Genomic DNA, 13731 nt, shown 5'->3' on the forward strand with positions numbered 1-13731 from the left:
TGGTTCTCAAAGTACCAGCTTGCGGGGGAGGCTTGCTGGGACTTGTAGTACTACTGGAAAAACCAATATTCTTTCAATTTTCTCAAGGCTATCAGCCTCCCATCCGCAGCCCTTGGATGGGGGGGACAGCCTCGGGCTTCACCCTTGGCCCTTGGGTGGCTGGGGGGGGGGACCCCTTGATTGAAGGGGTCCCCACTCCCCCAGGGTACCCCGGCCAGGGGTGACTAGTTGGATATTTAATGCCACGGCCGCAGGGCACTGTATAAAAGTGACCCCCGGCTGTGGCATTATCTGTCCAGCTAGTGGAGCCCGATGCTGGTGTAAAAAATACGGGGGTCCCCTACTCTTTTTGTCCCCCGTATTTTTTGCACCAGCACCAGGCGCAGAGCCCGGTGCTGGTTTTAAAAATACGGGGGATCCCCTGTCCGTTTTTCCCCCGGATTTTTAGAACCAGGACCGGCTCGAAGAGCCCGAGGCTGGTTATGCTTTGGAGGGGGGACCCCACGCAATTTTTTTTTCCGGGTTTTTTACATTCCATTTAAAAAAATAATAATCTTTTAAAAAATATATAAATAATACTTGTGCCTCCAAAAAAGACAAACCAAGTACCTAATCCCTTCTAATATAGATATGCTATTACCAAAAAAACAACAACTTTTATTTATTAGATTCCGCCTGCAAAGTGTGACGGATTGAAAATGACGAATTTACTGTTTAAAAGCACTGTTGTCGAATTTACAAACTTCAATTGAATATACTTTTGTCGAATTGCTGCATTTGTACCATTGCAGAAAAGTCGAATTTGTCAAATGACGAATTTTAAAAAGTCGAATTTTGAAAGCCTGTAAGAATAGGCCCCGCCCCCTTCTTCACATCAGCCGTCCCCTTCTACCCCTGTACCTTGCTCTCTCCTGTCTGTGTTCTCTCCCGTCTGTAGGACTAGGCCCCGCCCCCTTCTTACCCTCCAGTGACTGCTCTCTCCTGACAAGTGGAGCAGGCCTGCCCCCTACACGCTGCTGGTGTCTTCATTGTTACTTGGTCTGGAGCTCCGTTGGGGAGAGAACTCACGTGAGCTCATTAAGAATGAGGAACTGGGATGTGCACCTGACACACACGCACACACGCAGCACCTGACCCACACACACGCAGCACCTGACACACACGCAGCACCTGACACACACGCAGACACGCAGCACCTGACACACACACACACACACACACACACACACACACACGCAGCACCTGACACACACACACGCAGCACCTGACACACACACACACACACACGCAGCACCTGACACACAGACACGCAGCACCTGACACACACACACGCAGACATGCAGCGCCTGACACACACATGCAGCACCTGACAGACACGCACACACAAAGACACGCAGCACCTGACACACACGCAGCATTTGACACACACACGCAGCACCTGACACACAGACATGCAGCGCCTGACACACGCAGACATGCAGCACCTGGCACACACATGCAGCACCTGAAAGACACACACACACACACAGACATGCAGCACCTGACACACCCACACACACAGACATGCAGCACCTGACACACCCACACACATACAGACATGCAGCACCTGACACACACACAGGCAGCACCTGACACATATATACATGTGGCATTTAACGCACGCACAGCACCTGACACACAATCATATACACACGCAGCACCTGCTACTCACACATATATACACATGCAGCACCTGCCACTCCCACATACATGAACAGCACCTAACACACACATATATACATGCAGCACCTGACACACACATACACGCGCAGCACCTGACAGTCGCACACATGCAGATGCGACACCTGACACAAACACATACACTCTCAACACCTGACACCCACGTGGCAGCTGACGCATACAAATGAAGCCCCTGAGATACACACATATACACGTGCAGCACCTGAGACACACACACACACACACACACACACACACATGTATGTACACGCGCGGCTCCAGGCACACACATATGTACGTACACGCGCGGCACCTGACACACACACACACACACGTACATACACGTGTGGCACCTGACACACACACACGTATGCACACGCGTGGCTCCTGACACACATACACACATGTACGTACACGCGCGGCTCCTGACACACACACATACACATATATGTACGTACACGCACGGTTCCTGACACCCACACACATGGACATGCGCGGCTCCTGGCACACACACACGTACACGTGCGGCACCTGACACATACACGCGTGTACGTACACACATGCACAGCACCTGACATACACATGTAGGTACGCGCCACCTGACACACACACACGTACACGCACGACACCTGACACACGTACGTACACGCACGGCACCTGACACACACGTACGTGCACGCACGGCACCTGACGCACACGTACATACTAGTGATGAGTGGGTTCGGTTCGTCGGAATCCGAACCCCCCGAACTTCACCCATTTTACACGGGTCCGAGGCAGGTTCGAACCTTCCCTGCCTCGCTCGGCTAACCCGAGCGCGCCCGAACGTTGTCATCCCGCTGTCGGATTCTCGCGAGATTCGGATGTCTGCATTCGTGGACATGGGACCCCTTTCAGTCCGTCTGGTCCGTGTGTTCGGTTTGTTGTTTTGCCAAGTACGTGGATTTAATCTGGAACCTGGATCAGGTGAGTATAATTTATCTTTTATTTTCAGTTACCCGTGGATTCTACTTGGAGAAGAGGACCGACTGCTTCGTGTCAACATAGGTAAGTATGTGTGTGTCGGCAGGTGTGAAATAAAGTTATACTTTCACGGTGTCTGTGTCCTGTTTTTATTTGGGTATTTTTTTCCCAGTAGAACTACAGGTACCAGCGGGCCCGTTTTTCTCCAGCATGCTGGTACTTGTGGTTCTCAAAGTACCCGCTTGCGGGGGAGGCTTGCTGGGACTTGTAGTACTACTGGAAAAAACAATATTCTTTCAATTTTCTCAAGGCTATCAGCCTCCCATCCGCAGCCCTTTTATGGGGGGGACAGCCTCGGGCTTCACCCCTGGCCCTTGGGTGGCTGGGGGGGGGACCCCTTGATTGAAGGGGTCCCCACTCCCCCAGGGTACCCGGGCCAGGGGTGACTAGTTGGATATTTAATGCCACGGCCGCAGGGCACTGTATAAAAGTGACCCCCGGCTGTGGCATTATCTGTCCAGCTAGTGGAGCCCGATGCTGGTGTAAAAAATAAGGAGGACCCCTACTCTTTTTGTCCCCCGTATTTTTTGCACCAGGCGCAGAGCCTGGTGCTGGTTTTAAAAATACGTGGGATCCCCTGTCCGTTTTTCCCCCGGATTTTTAGAACCAGGACCGGCTCGAAGAGCCCGAGGCTGGTTATGCTTTAAGGGGGGACTCCACGCAATTTTTTTTACGGGTTTTTCACATTCCATTTAAAAAATAATAATAATCTTTTAAAAAATATATAAATAATACTTGTGCCTCCAAAAAAGACAAACCAAGTACCTAATCCCTTCTAATATAAATAGATATGATATTACCAAAAAAGAAAACTGCAAAAAAAACATGTTTTTACATTTTTTTATTAGATTCCGCCAGCAAAGTGTGGCGGATTGAAAATGACGAATTTACTGTTTAAAAGCACTGTTGTCGAATTTACAAACTTCAATTGAATATACTTTTGTCGAATTGCTGCATTTGTACCATTGCAGAAAAGTCGAATTTGTCAAATGTCGAATTTTTAAAAAAATCGAATTTTGAAAGCCTGTAAGAATAGGCCCCGCCCCCTTCTTCACATCAGCCGTCCCCTTGTACCCCTGTACCTTGCTCTCTCCTGTCTGTGCTCTCTCCCGTCTGTAGGACTAGGCCCCGCCCCCTTCTTACCCTCCAGTGACTGCTCTCTCCTGACAAGTGGACCAGGCATGCCCCTACACGCTGCTGGTGTCTTCATTGTTACTAGGTCTGGAGCTCCGTTGGGAAGAGAACTCACGTGAGCTCATTAAGAATGAGGAACTGGGATGCTTTAATTTTATTGTGAGTAGTGTAGTGTGGTGATGTAGTATGTTGTATGGGGGGTATAGTGTAATTATGAAGTGCAGCATATGGGAGGGCTATAGCATAGTGATGTAGTGTGGCATATGGGGGGTGGTAGCGCATAGGCGTGCGTACAGGGGGTGCCTGGTGCGCACAGGCACTCCCTAATGTCCAGCATCGCTGCACGCCACGCTTGCTGTAGCACAGTGATCACTGAGTGTGTGATCGGTGGAGCCTAGCCTGCAGCTCATTTCCGTACCTCCCACCACCGATGCGCCCGCCCCCCCTCTGCCTGCTGCTAATACTATGCTGAGTGCATTAGTTGGCGGCCTCACTGGGGGGACTGGCGTCACCTTGCAATGTGACTTGGTGATGTCCGCCCATGCTCTCCTCCCGCCCACCTGTGCTTTCCTCCCGCTGCGGTCTCTCAGTCCTAGTGTGCCGCGGCCGCCACACCACTGGGGACTGGGAGCCGCCGGCAGACACATTCTGCTGAGACTTACTTGTCAGTGTGGGTTCCGGACGGCAGGCGGCGGGTGGGAGGGCAGACGGGGAGCAGGTGTCACAAGGAGTGTGTGGGTAACTAATTCACAATACTTCCGCTCAACGTGGCACTGCTGGTCCTTCATCTCCCATGTCTCTTCACCAGGTGGCGGGCGGCCCGGAAATTAAGTGATGTGTTGTGCAGCAGTCAGTGTGAAGTGACTGTGAGTAACACTGGTGGTGCTGATGATGCTGCTGCAGAATCGGGAAGCAATTAATTCATAAATATAATGTACTCTATCAATGTATTATACATACATAAACATGGACATACGTGTATTTGTGTATACATGTATATACATGAGTGTGTGTGTGTATATATATATATATATATGACTTGGGGTTTGTTTTATTAGATAGAGCATGTCCCAGTGAAGTGCCTTTTGGGGTTGTGGTTTTTCAGAAAGTTACAGGTTTTTTTTAATTAAGAGAAATATGCCCCATTAGAGATCGGGCATTTCAATTTGTTGCGCCTGCACAGTGGCCGCCAGCAGGGGGTGTATTAGAGTGCCTTCACTTGAGAGCCGCAATATGGCCGCCTTCTCCCCGGTTATTCTGTAAATAGGAAAATAACCACAGGTTCACATAGGGCAGAGTTACCACCACTAGTGCAGGGCTGTAACGTACAGTACTAAGGAAAAGCCATATACTAAAGCGGCACGGTGACCTCACCCCTCTCAGAGACACCAGGGCGCAGCACACTGTACGGGGTACACTTGGTACACACACCTGTTAGCTCAGGGCAGCACTATAGGACCCTCCTGTAATGCTGTGCTGGAGGCGTGTAGTGATCAGGGCACTGGGAGACTGGCTGGCTGGTCTCCGTCTCTGCTGCCTATAGAACTTCCACCTCTGTTATATATCAGGGCTGCTCTCCTGTGTGTTCTCTTCCTCTCCTACTTCACACTGGAACTAGCCGCCCAGAGAACGAGAGGGCAGCGGCTGACATCAGAGAGGGTGCAGCAATCTGTGTGGGCAGAGCCCCTCACAGCAAGGTGTCCTTTTGCTGTGCCCCATGTAATCACTGTGATCCATACAGACTCTCACCCTGGTAAGCTCTCTATTTATTATTTATTTTTGTACACTGCAGCATGCTCGAGGGAAGGGAGCAGGCACCCCCCCACCCTACCGCCACTACTCCTCCGCCAGCATCACTGCCGAGCCGGTCAGTGTTCCGGTGGCAATGAGCAGTAGGCAGCCACCAGCAACAACAGCCAGGAAGCTGTTACTCCCGGCAGCAGTAGCGTCAAGCTGCAATTCAGCCAGCGGCACGATGATCCGGGAGACAGTGGCAGCACAGGGAAGCAGTACCCCCTCCAATCGCAGCACCAACCTGGAGACTGAGGCAGCAACCCACCCCCAGCAGCAGCACCACCCTGATGATAGGTAAGATGCATTTTGGTGTCACAAGAAGGTGGCCGGAGTAGTGGCTGGCTGTGGTCACACCCCGGGCAAAAGTGATAGTGATTTCAGTGTTCCCTTGCGCGGGGATTGGATGTGTAGATGTATGAAGGCTATGTTTGTATAGATGTGAGCGGCAGTGTGCGGATGTATGAGAGCGGCAATGTACAGCTGTATGAGTGCGTTGGTGTGCGGCTGTAAGAGTGCGATGGTGTGCGGCTGTAAGAGTGCGATGGTGTGCGGCTGTAAGAGTGCAATGGTGTGCGGCTGTAAGAGTGCAATGGTGTGCGGCTGTAAGAGTGCGGCAGTGTGCGGCTGTAAGAGTGCGGCAGTGTGCGGATGTATGAGAGCGGGGTTGTACGGATGTATGAGAGCGGCAGTGTATGGATGTATGAGAGCAGCAGTGTACAGTTGTGTGAGAGCGGCAGTGTATGGATGGCAGCATCATGGGGAGGGATGTCAGAATGCTGTTATAGGGTTCCTAATACAAAATGGAATCCGTATAGTGGGCGGGGCTGCACCATGGCACCACGTTGGGCTTGATGGGCAGGTAGTGCGGCAAGCACACCCAAATTGGCGTCTGACGTCGCCCGCAGTCCACACTGTTGTGAGGAGTCAGAGTTAATTTTGACTGTGTAGTGTACTCACAGAGGACCTACCGCCCGTCCCCTCCTCGCATCTGAGCAGCAGGTCAGTCTCTTATTTTCTTTTTAATCAGGAGAGGCCGAGTGAACTCTGAGCAGGGGGGCAGAGCTACATGGGACCCAGAGGGGCTGCTGTGCTGTCAGAGAGGAAGAGAGAGATGAAGCTACTGCAGATCCCCAGCTGATTGTGAGGTGCCGGGTTGAAGGGTGATGTGATCACCCTTCTCCCTCGCTGCAGCTGGGGACCGCATCTAGGCTTCCTCCATCGAGTGCATGCGGCGCAGCAGTGGGCGGCATGTAATGAGTTTGTCTGACTCATTATACTGCTGCCTGTTGTGGACACCTCCGTCCGTACGGACTGGTGTACATGCCCAGCACAGAGGTGACAGTGTTGGTAGAAGTGCTGCCCAGCTCTGACCCTGCAGGCCTCCCTGATCTGGCTGCGGCCGCTGCTGCTGTGGCCTGAAACCCCTGCCGGTCCCCTCCATAGACTTCCGCCTGGCCAGCGCTGAGGTACTAGGGGTAGCCCAGCTGCGGGAAGGGTATGTCTCTGGCTTTCTCTCCGGCAGGGGAAGGTGACAGCGGCGGAGGAAGTGCTGCCCACCTCAGACACTACAGGCCTCCCCGATCCAGCTGCGGCCACAGCTGATGCTGCCAGAACCCCCTGCTGGTCTCCTTTGTTGACTGCCGCATGGCCAGTGCTGAAGTACTGGGGGTAAGCCAGCTACGGGAAGAGTGTCTCTGCCTCTGGCTCTCTCTCTCTGGCAGGGGAAGGAAGGGCTGATTCTCTGGCACAACAGGGAGGGCTGGGCTGCAGGAACACAGCACTGGAAGAAACAGGAGGCCGAACTCATGACCAAAAAGTGAGCAGTGCAGTGATCAGCCCCCTAGTCTTTCCCTCTCTCTGGGTGCAGAGCTGTATTCTACAGAGAGAGCTGGGATGGGAAGAAGGGGAACGGCACTTGACATACACATACACGCGCAACCTGACACACACATACACGTGCGGCACCTGACACACACACACGTAGCATCAGACACAATAAAATAAACATGCAGCACCTGACCCACACATACACGCGCAACACCTGACACACACACATATACACGTGCGGCACCTGACACACACACGTAGCATCAGACACAATTAAATAAACATGCAGCACCTGACACATGCATATACACGCAGCACCTGACACATACATATACACACACACCATCAGACACACACATACACATGCAGCACCTTACTCACACACACATAGACACGTGTAGTACCTGACGCACACACATGTACACGCGCAGCACCTGACGCACACTCATGTACACACGCAGCACCTGACGCACACTCATGTACACGCGCAGCACCTAATGCACACTCATGTACACACGCAGCACCCGACGCACACTCATGTACACGCGCAGCACCTAATGCACACTCATGTACACGCGCAGCACCTGATGCACACATGTACACGCGCAGCACCTGACACAGACATACGTATTCATGCACAGCACCAGACCTACCCTTGTACACACGCGGAGCACCTGATACTCACACACATATACACCCGCAACACCTGACACACATACACGTGCGGCAGCTGACGCATACACACGCACCATCAGACACACTCGTATATACACGCAGCACCTGACACACATACACACACACACAGGAGCTGATACACAGGCAGCACCTGACACACACACATATACACGCGCAGCACCTGACACCACGCACTCACACGTACAAGCAATGCATTTCACGCCTACCTCCAGCCTCAGTCACAGGCTGCTGCCGCCTACCCCCCTCCCTGCATCAGCTGCAAAGGCAGCAAAATATTTTGACCAAAGTCTAAAGGCCCATACACATTAAACGATGTCGCTCTGTGAGCGACATCATCTAATGTTTTCCCCGGCCGGCCGGCGGCCAACTGTACACGCTGAGCGATATGACCGCTCATATCGCTCAGTGACGTCACGCCCCCGCCAGCCCTGCATGAAGGTCGTGGACGACAGTCCACATCCTTCATGCATGACCTACCGACAGCGACGATTGTTGCCGACCCGCGGGGCCGCGCATCGTTCGTCGCTGGCGGCATACACACTTAACGATAAAACGAGCGACATCGCTCAAAGAGGGGGAAAATGAGCGACGTTGCTCATTAAATCGTTAAGTGTGTATGGACCTTAAACAATTCGGTTTGGTTAATAAAATAATTTTGCACAGAACAGTGATGTTATACGAACATTTTCATTAAACATTTAAAAAATCAAATGTTTATTCTTACAGTGAAATTTTACATTTCTGAATAAAAAGAATAAATTTAAAAAAAGCGATGAAATTCCATAGACAAAAAACCTTACGGTTTCACATGTCCCATTAAGGCTTCTTAGACATGATCGAAATTTCAGAAACCTGTTGTAACTCTTCCACTCAAACTCCAAAAAGCAATGAAATTCCGCTCATTAAGGCTGACGCCTTAATGGACGTGTTCCTTGCGCAATACAGATATGGTATGCCATCACAGCCTGTGGGTAAGTGCAGATTCAGCACTCTCACAGAGTGAGATTGCTGTCACTCACACAATGGTGGAGCTGCTAATTCACAGATTTGTGTGCTCATTGGAATACACACATGCAGTCTATGCAACTGAAGGTCTGAGCGGAAGACAAAGCTGCTCAGATGAGGTAAGAGTGTTGTTGATAGGAGGGAGGAGAGCGGTGTGGATGGGGGAACAGAAGTGTGTGGATAGAGTTGAACACTAAGCAGCACTGATGGGGGGGACAAAGAAACACAGGGGGTAATTCAGACCGCAGCAGCAGCAATCGCAGTCTGAATTAGTTTGTGAGGTGCGCACGTGCAATGGCCGCACTGTGCGTGCGTACCCCAGGAGCCCAGTGAGATGCTATCAGCATCTCACTGGCTGCGATCACCCTGCCTGATTGATAGGCAGAGGTGGTTGCGGGGAAGGAGGGGGGCGTGCAAACAGCGTTAGCATGCCATTGGCAGGGCATGGTCTGCACAACGGAGGCGTTTCCAGACCACTGGGGGGTGGGCTGTAGCGGTTATCCCCCTGCCAAGAGCACATGATCCACGAAATTTACCTTCAGGATGTCAGCTACATGAATGGGGTAAGAGTGGTGTGGATAGGGGGTAGATTAAGCAGCAAGTATGGGAAGGGAGACAGAGCGGTGCAGATGGGTTGAAAACACTGGCATGGATGGGTAGAAAACTGGTGCAGATGGGAGAGAAAATAGTGTGCCATGTACTGAAGGAGGCAGAGTGACGTTGAAGAAGGAAACACTGAGCAGCACAGAGAAGGAAACGGTGGTACAGACAAGGCACAGGTGGGGAAAGACAGATGGTGCAGATAAGTTAGTACAGACTAGCACAGATGGGAGAACACAGCAGTAGGGATTGGGGAAGACAGGGCAGCATGGGGGTGTATAGGGGAAGTAAGTGTAGATGCATAGACCGTAGATAGGGTATTATAGTTTTAGCAATTAACCAAGATGTTTGAGGGAGCTAAATGTGTATACTATGTGAGATGGATGTATGGAGTCAGAAGGATGTTGTAACAAGGTGGGATGGTTGTGGTGACCGAATGGGATGGTTGTGGGCACTGTGTGGGATGGGAGCACCACAAAACTGCTCAGACCTTCAGTTGCATAGACTGCATGTGTGTATTCCAATGAGCACACAAATCTGTGAATTAGCAGCTCCACCATTGTGTGAGTGACAGCAATCTCACTCTGTGAGAGTGCTGAATCTGCACTTACCCACAGGCTGTGATGGCATACCATATCTGTATTGCGCAAGGAACACGTCCATTAAGGCGTCAGCCTTAATGATCGGAATTTCATTGCTTTTTGGAGTTTGAGTGGAAGAGTTACAACAGGTTTCTGAAATTTCGATCATGTCTAAGAAGCCTTAATGGGACATGTGAAACCGTAAGGTTTTTTGTCTATGGATATATATATATATATATATATATATATATATATATATACATACTAGGGTCTCAATCTCTGCTGCTAAGGAACCTGTCCACGACATCACAGCGCTATAAACCCATGCCGACACAATTGCCAGTCTGAGTAGTGTATCAAAATGTGCCCGCTATCTGCAGGATCCCTGAGAATAGCTAGCCCTTTGGGCAAACGTGACACCCTAGGGGAAGATTCCTATCACATCCTGGCCCTAGTGGGGAAAGGATACTGCCTGAGAATTCTTTGTGGGAAGCAGTAGTCTCTTGTCTGGAGATTCCCGCTCTTTTTCCTCACGAGAGGAGGGAAATTCACCTCAGCTTTCTTCCCCTTAAAATGTGTACCCTTGTGTCAGGGACAGATGAGTCATCAGTGATATGCAAATCATCCTTATTACACTAATCATGTATTGAATTCTTTTCTGCCATTTTGACTGTAACTTTGCATTATCGTAGCCAACACAGGAGTCAAACTCTGTGTCGATATCAGTGTCTATTATTTTGGATAGTGAAAACTGTGAGACTCTAAAGGTCTCTGCGCCATAGGGACAGACATGGGTAGATTTCCTGTCTGTTCTCTAATCTTTTGTGCAATAAATTCACCTTAGCACTTACACATATCCAAACAGGTGTCGGCGTTGTCGATGGAGACACCCTCTCACACACATATTAACTCCATCTCCTCCTTAGGGGAGCCTTTTACCTCAGGCATGTCGACACACACATACCGACACACCACACACACAGGGGATGCTCTATTTGAAGACAGTTCCCCCACAAGGCCCTTTGGAGAGACAGAGAGAGAGTATGCCAGCACACACCCCAGCGCTATATGACCCAGGAATCACACAGTAACATAGTGTAAACTCAGTAGCTGCTGTATATATTGTTTTTACACCAAATTTATGTGCCCCCTCCCCTCTCTTTTTCACCATCTTCTATCCTGCTTCTGCAGGGGAGAGCCTGGGGAGCTTTCTCTCAGCGGAGCTGTGGAGAGAAAATGGCGCTAGTGATTGCTGAGGTAGAAGCCCCGCCCCCTCAGTGGCGGGCTTCTGTCCCGCGATTTTGTGTAAAATAATGGCGGGGGCTCATGCATATATACAGTGCCCAACTGTATATATGCCCACTTTGCCAAGAGGTCTCTAATAGCTGCCCAGGGCGCCCCCCCCTGCGCCCTGCACCCTACAGTGACCAGAGTGTGTGGGTTAATGTGGGAGCAATGGCGCACAGCTGCAGTGCTGTGCGCTACCTCATATGAAGACAGGAGTCTTCTGCTGCCGATTTTGAAGTCTTCTTGCTTCTCTCGCCGGCTTCTGTCTTCTGGCTCTGAGAGGGGGACGGCGGCACGGCTCCGGGATCGGACGTCCAAGGGTGAGTTCCTGTGTTCGATCCCTCTGGAGCTAATGGTGTCCAGTAGCCTAAGAAGCATGACCTATCTGCAGTTAGTAGGTTTGCTTCTCTCCCCTCAGTCCCACGTAGCAGAGAGTCTGTTGCCAGCAGATCTCTCTGGAAATAAAAAATCCTAACAAAATACTTTCTTATTAGGAAGCTCAGGAGAGCTCACTAAAATGCACCCAGCTCTGTCCGGGCACAGATTCTAACTGAGGTCTGAGGAGGCGCATAGAGGGAGGAGCCAGTGCACACCAGTATTCCTAATTCTTTCTTAAAGTGCCCTGTCTCCTGCGGAGCCCATCTATTCCCCATGGTCCTTACGGAGTCCCCAGCATCCACTAGGACGTTAGAGAAATTATGTTTTGTTGATATGGGTGGTTGGTAAAAACATACTCATTCTCCCACTGCCCCATAAAAAGGTTAGCAAAACTGGGTGCAAAGATAGTGCCCATATCTGTTACACAGATTTGGAGATAAAAGCAGTCTAAAGACTTAAAATAGTTATGTTTTAGTATAAAAAGCATAAGCTCACATATAAAAAGTCTGTGATCCTCGATTCCTCTGTACTTTGATGGTCCTTACTAAGAAAAACGTTACAAGCCTCAATCCCCTTGTTGTGCTCTATCCAAGTATAAAAAGATTGTACATCTATTGTGAGCCATCTGTATGTATCTTTCCACTGGAGTGTCTCCATTAGGTTTAGGACCGATGTAGTATCTTTCAGGTATGCCAGCAGTTCCATCACAGATTTTCTCAGGAATATGTCCACATATTTTGACAGGTGTGAGGTCAAAGAGTCTATACCTGCCACTATGGGTCTTCTTGGGGGGTTGTTCAATGATTTGTGTATTTTTGGAAGGAAATAAAAAATGAGGGTAGTGGGGTTGGTATTTAAGAGGTATTGGTACTCCTCCTTAGTAATTATCTCACACCTGAAACTAAGGGAGTACCAATACCTTTTAAATACCAACCCCACTACCAGATGGTTTAAACGTAGGATATGAGATAGCACCCTTCCTGTAATGTAAGCAGCTTTCTTACACCAGTTCCCTCCTTCTCTCATTTTGAATGGATCTCTGATTCCACACTATTATTACAGCCATACCACACTGGGCAAGCCCAATTCCGGCCGATCTTGGAAGCAAAGCAGTGTTGGGCCTGGTCAGTACCTGGATGGGAGACCACCAGGGGAGACCAGGTGCTGTAATCCTAAAAAGGACTTAGGAGATAACTGAACATCCCACAGATACCCCCCTCCTTCCTCTCCGCATTCCGTCCTTTTGCTGTTCCACTTCTTGTACGCAATACAGGTTGAGTATCCCTTATCCAAATATTCAGAAATACGGACTTTTTTGAGTGAGACTGAGATAATGAAACCTTTGTGTTTTGATGGCTCAATTTACACAAACTTGTTTTAATATGCAAAGTTATAAAAAATATTGAATTAAATGACCTTTAGGCTGTGTGTATAAGGTGTATACGAAACATAAATGAATTGTGTGTATAAACACAAACTTTGTTTAATGCAGAAAGTTATTAAAAATATTGGCTAAAATTACCTTCAGGCTGTGTGTATAAGGTGTATATGAATCATAAATGCATTATGTGCATAGACTTGGGTCCCATCGCCGTGATATCTCATTATGGTATGCAATTATTCCAAAATACGGGAAAAATCCGATATCCAAAATACTTCTGGTCCCAAGCATTTTGGATATGGGATA

The 13731-nt window shown here is 49.7% G+C and overlaps 1 pseudogene; it reads left to right on the forward strand.

The window, feature by feature from the left end:
* The first annotated feature begins 13098 nt into the window (after positions 1-13098).
* LOC134894481 (5S ribosomal RNA) lies at positions 13099-13217 on the forward strand (annotated as a pseudogene).
* The last annotated feature ends 514 nt before the right edge of the window (positions 13218-13731 follow it).

The sequence above is a fragment of the Pseudophryne corroboree genome, chromosome 3, assembly GCF_028390025.1.
Source record: "Pseudophryne corroboree isolate aPseCor3 chromosome 3, aPseCor3.hap2, whole genome shotgun sequence".
NCBI lineage: Eukaryota > Metazoa > Chordata > Amphibia > Anura > Myobatrachidae > Pseudophryne > Pseudophryne corroboree.